This window comes from Triticum aestivum, chromosome 5D (genome assembly GCF_018294505.1).
Source record: "Triticum aestivum cultivar Chinese Spring chromosome 5D, IWGSC CS RefSeq v2.1, whole genome shotgun sequence".
Taxonomy (NCBI): domain Eukaryota; kingdom Viridiplantae; phylum Streptophyta; class Magnoliopsida; order Poales; family Poaceae; genus Triticum; species Triticum aestivum.
In genome coordinates, this window is record NC_057808.1 from 184,513,409 (window position 1) to 184,519,408 (window position 6,000).

A 6,000-nucleotide genomic window follows, 5' to 3' on the forward strand; every position below is an offset into this window, starting at 1 on the left:
ATGATCATGCAAAGCAATATGACAATGATGAGCGTGTCATAATAAACGGAACGGTGGAAAGTTGCATGGCAATATATCTCGGAATGGCTATGGAAATGCCATAATAGGTAGGTATGGTGGCTGTTTTGAGGAAGATATAAGGAGGTTTATGTGTGAAAGAGCGTATCATATCACGGGGTTTGGATGCACCGGCGAAGTTTGCACCAACTCTCAATGCGAGAAAGGGCAATGCACGGTACCGAAGAGGCTAGCAATGATGGAAGGGTAAGAGTGTGTATAATCCATGGACTCAACATTAGTCATAAATAACTCACATACTTATTGCAAAAATCTACAAGTCATCAAAAACCAAGCACTACGCGCATGCTCCTAGGGGGATAGATTGGTAGGAAAAGACCATCGCTCGTCCCCGACCGCCACTCATAAGGAGGACAATAAAGAACACCTCATGTTTCAAATTTGTTACATAACGTTTACCATACGTGCATGCTACGGGACTTGCAAAGTTCAACACAAGTATTTCTCAAATTCACAACTACTCAACTAGCACAACTTTAATATCACTACCTCCATATCTCAAAACAATCATCAAGCATCAAACTTCTCTTAGTATTCAACACACTCATAAGAAAGTTTTTACTAGTCTTGAATACCTAGCATATTAGGATTAAGAAAATTACCATGTTGTTTAAGACTCTCAAAATAATATAAGTGAAGCATGAGAGAACAATAGTTTCTATAAAACAAATCCACCACCGTGCTCTAAAAGATATAAGTGAAGCACTAGAGAAAAAACTATATAGCTCAAAAGATATAAGTGAAGCACATAGAGTATTCTAATAATTCCGAATCATGTGTGTCTCTCATCAAAAGGTGTGTACAGCAAAGATGATTGTGGTGAAATAAAAAGAAAAGACTCAAATAGTACAAGACGCTCCAAGCAAAACACATATCATGTGGTGAATAAAAATATAGCTCCAAGTAACTTACCGATGGAAGTAGACGAAAGAGGGGATGTCTTCCGGGGCATCCCCAAGCTTTGGCTTTTTGGTGTACTTAGATTATCTTGGGGTGCCATGGGCATACCCAAGCTTAGGCTCTTGCAACTTCTTGTTCCATAATCCATCAAATCTTTTACCCAAAACTTGAAAACTTCACAACACAAAACTTAACAGAAAATCTCGTGAGCTCCGTTAGCGAAAGAAAAGAAAACACCACTTCAAGGTACTATAATAAACTCATTCTTTATTTATATTGGTGTTAAACCTACTGTATTCCAACTTCTCTATGGTTTATAAACTATTTTACTGGCCATAGATTCATCAAAATAAGCAAACAACACACGAAAAACAGAATCTGTCAAAAACAGAACAGTCTGTAGTAATCTGTAACTAACGCAAACTTCTGGAACTCCAAAAATTCAGACAAAATAGGAAGACCTATACAATTTGTTTATTGATCAGCAGCAATTGGAATCAATATTTTATCACGTTCTGGTGATTTTTAACAATTATTTTGTGAACAGAAAGTTTCTGGAATTTTCAGCAAGATCAAATAACTATCATCCAAGAAGATCCTATAGGTTAAACTTGGCACAAACACTAATTAAAACATAAAAACACATCTAACCAGAGGCTAGATCAAATATTTATTCCTAAACAGAAGCAAAAGACAAAAAAACTAAAAATAAAATTGGGTTGCCTCCCAACAAGCGCTATCGTTTAACACCCCTAGCTAGGCATTGATAATTTTAATGATGCTCACATCAAAGACAAGAATTGAAGCGCAAAGAGAGCATCATGAAACACGTGATAAACACATCTAAGTCTAACATACTTCCTATGCATAGGCATTTTATAAGCAAACAAATTATCATAGCAAGCAAAAATTAGCATATGCAAGGAAGCGGAAAGAAACAATAGCATCTCAACATAACGAGAGGTAATTTATTATCATGAAAATTTCTACGACCATATTTTCCTCTCTCATAATAATTACATGTGGGATCATAAGCAAATTCAACAAAATAGCTATCACATAAAATATTTCCAACACGATCAACATGCATGCAAAGTTGACACTCTTCCGAAATAGTGGGATTAACATTAACTAAAGTCATGACCTCTCCAAACCCACTTTTATCAAAAAAATTCACAAGATTGAATATTCTCCAAATATGTGGGATCTAAAGTTGACACTCTTTCCAAACCCACTTTCAATATTATTGCAAACAATATTATCAATCTCATATTCATCATGGGGATTAAATAAATTTTCAAGATCATAAGAAGAATCACCCCAATCATGATCATTGCAACAAGTAGTAGACATAGCAAAACTAGCATCCCCAAGCTTAGGGTTTTGCATATTATTAGCACAATTGACATCAAGAGAATTTATAGTAAAATCATTGAAATCATGCTTTTCATCGAGGGAACTATCAAGCATGGGTGCAATAGCAACGATCTCATTTTTAACATAAGGAACTATAGCAAATTCGTCTTCATAAATATTGGCATCATGGCCACAAGAATAGCAAGCATCATGTTCATCAAGGGATATTTCAACCAAATCATCGGAATCATCATTATCTATAGATTCATGCATATCATTATTTCTTCCAAGCAACGGTCATTCTTTCAATAAATTCTTGGACATAGACATTATGAGCAAAGTTTTCATTGCAATATTTAAGTATGACGGAATTTTCAGATTTGTTGAGAGTAAAATCATACTTTTCAATCAAAGAAGCAACTTCATGAGCACCCTTAAAAATGACAAATTCTTCAATTTGTTCGATATCATAGTAGCTATAAACACCCTTTGCATAAGAAGATAAGATTTCATTATCATTGAACTCACATAGGTAGGGAAGGTGTTTTTAGGGTTCTTAGAGCAACAAGTAAAATCACAAATTTCACAAAGATTCCAAGCATAGCATAGCAAACTATTTATATGATACCATAAGAGCTTCCCTTTTTTAGACAAACGATGACGCACAAAATGCGCATGCTCATCTAAAGATTTCCCATCAACTAGGCTAGTTGGGGTTTCAGCACGAGCGCATAAGGATCGAAGATGATCCAAGTAAAACACTTTAAGTGGATCCATATCAATAGATTTTCAGCAAGCGAAGATGCAAGCATATAGAAGGCACAAGGAAACACAAACAAAGATACATACGGGAAGAAGGCGAACGAAAAAGAGAGGGCGAACAAAACGGCAAGGGTGAAGTGGGGGAGAGGAAAACGAGAGGCAAATGGCAAATAATATAATGCAGGAGATAAGAGTTTGTGATGGGTACTTGGTATGTTGACTTTTGCGTAGACTCCCCGGCAACAGCGCCAGAAATGGCTCGTTGATGGGAGTCAAATCTTGACTTGACTTCGCGTAAGCCTCCCCGGCAACGGCGCCAGAAATCCTTCTTGCTACCTCTTGAGCACTGCGTTGGTTTTCCCTTGAAGAGGAAAGGGTGATGCAGCAAAGTAGCGTAAGTATTTCCCTCAGTTTTTGAGAACCAAGGTATCAATCCAGGAGGAGGCCACGCACAAGTCCCTCGCACCTACACAAACAAATAAATCCTCGCAACCAACGCAATAAAGGGGTTGTCAATCCCTTCACGATCACTTATGAGAGTGAGATCTGATAGATATGATAAGATAATATTTTTGGTATTTTTATGATAAAGATGCAAAGTAAAATAAAAGCAAATAAAAGCATGAATAGCTTGTTGTTGGAAGATTAATATGATGGAAAATAGACCCGGGGGCCATAGGTTTCACTAGTGGCTTCTCTCAAGAGCATAAGTATTACGGTGGGTGAACAAATTACTGTTGAGCAATTGACAGAATTGAGCATAGTTATGAGAATATCTAGGTATGATCATGTATATAGGCATCACGTCCGAGACAAGTAGACCGACTCCTGCCTGCATCTACTACTATTACTCCACACATCGACCGCTATCCAGCATGCATCTAGAGTATTAAGTTCATAAGAACAGAGTAACGCTTTAAGTAAGATGACATGATGTAGAGGGATAAACTCATGCAATATGATATAAACCCCATCTTGTTATCCTCGATGGCAACAATACAATACGTGCCTTGCTGCCCCTACTGTCACTGGGAAAGGACACCGCAAGATTGAACCCAAAGCTAAGCACTTCTCCCATTGCAAGAAAGATCAATCTAGTAGGCCAAACCAAGCTGATAATTCGAAGAGACTTGCAAAGATAACCAATCATACATAAAAGAATTCAGAGAAGTTTCAAATAATGTCCATAGATAAACTTGATCATAAACCCACAATTCATCGGTCTCAACAAACACACCGCAAAAGAAGATTACATCAAATAGATCTCCACAAGAGAGGGGGAGAACATTGTATTGAGATCCAAAAAGAGATAAGAAGCCATCTAGCTAATAACTATGGACCCGAAGGTCTGAGGTAAACTACTCACACATCATCGGAGAGGGTATGGTGTTGATGTAGAAGCCCTCCGTGATCGATGCCCCCTCCGGCGGAGCTCCGGAAAAGGCCCCAAGATGGTATCTCACGGGTATAGAAGGTTGCGGCGGTGGAATTAGGTTTTTGGCTCCGTATCTGGTAGTTTGGGGGTACGTAGGTATATATAGGAGGAAGAAGTACGTCGGTGGAGCAACGAGGGGCCCACGAGGGTGGAGGGCACGCCTGGGGGGGTAGGCGCGCCCCCCTACCTCGTGCCTTCCTCGTTCGTTGCTTTGCGTAGACTCCAAGTCCTCTGGATCACGTTCGTTCCGAAAATCACGTTCCCGAAGGTTTCATTCCGTTTGGACTCCGTTTGATATTCTTTTTCTGCGAAACTCTGAAATAGGCAAAAAAACAGCAATTCTGGGTTGGGCCTCCGGTTAATAGGTTAGTCCCAAAAATAATATAAAAGTGTATAATAAAGCCCATTAATGTCTAAAACAGAATATAATATAGCATAAAACAATCAAAAACTATAGATACGTTGGAGACGTATCAACCCCTTTACTTGTGCACGGGCAGTCAGAGCCGCGCCCGCGGCCACACTGAGCAGGCAGAAGAGGGAAGCCGGAGCACAAGGTAATCGAAGCAACGCCAAGACCAGAGACCACAACGAGCAAAGGGGCAAGGCGGACTCCCCCAGCAAGACCCTCGCCGGGCGGCCTCCGCGGCCCCAGCAAGAGCCTTGCCGGGGCAACTTGCCCGACGCCAGCGGGGCGCGCTACCCTTGAGCCCAAGGGTTCCAACAACCACATTGGAACCGAGGCTCGGGGGGCACCTCCATGGTGGCATGCAGATATTTGTCAAGATCATAAACACACAAGATCAGATTCGGACCAGAAGACGACGATCCTCGGCGGGATCCTAGCAGAGGAAATCCACGAGACCCCTGGCAAGACGCTTGTCGGGGATGACCACGATGCCACGGCAAGACCCTTGCCGGGGCCCCGGCAAGACCCTTGCCGAAGACACCTACGGGGCCGCAACCAGGCCCGCGTCTGCCAAGGCTCCACCGTCGTTCCCATGCAGTTGCCAGCCCGACCAGCCGGGCAGGCACCTGCGTGGCGACATGCAGCTTTCAGGCCAGCTCAGCAAGCACCTGCATGGTGGCATGTAGGTCTTCGTGAAGACCCTACCACCACGCCGTCTCAGTAGCCTGCCAGCCTACATGGCGCCACATGCATCGTTGGCCTGGACGCGTGTCGGAGCAGGGCGGGGTGGCGACGGACGGGACGGGCCTCGTTGCCATCCCCAATAAAGCAATGGGACACCTAAGGGGGCGCATTTAATGCGTCTTGTCCCGTAATGACAGGCGATAAGCTTGTGTACTGTAGACCTTTCCACCTCCTGTGTGCCACTGTGGCAACCCCTTTTGTCTATAAAAGGATGCCCGAGGCGTCCAGGAGAAGGATTCGGATTTTTTGGACTAGACACACATCGTAGCTAGCTCAAGAACTCAAGAACACTCAAATACATACACCAAAGCAGGAC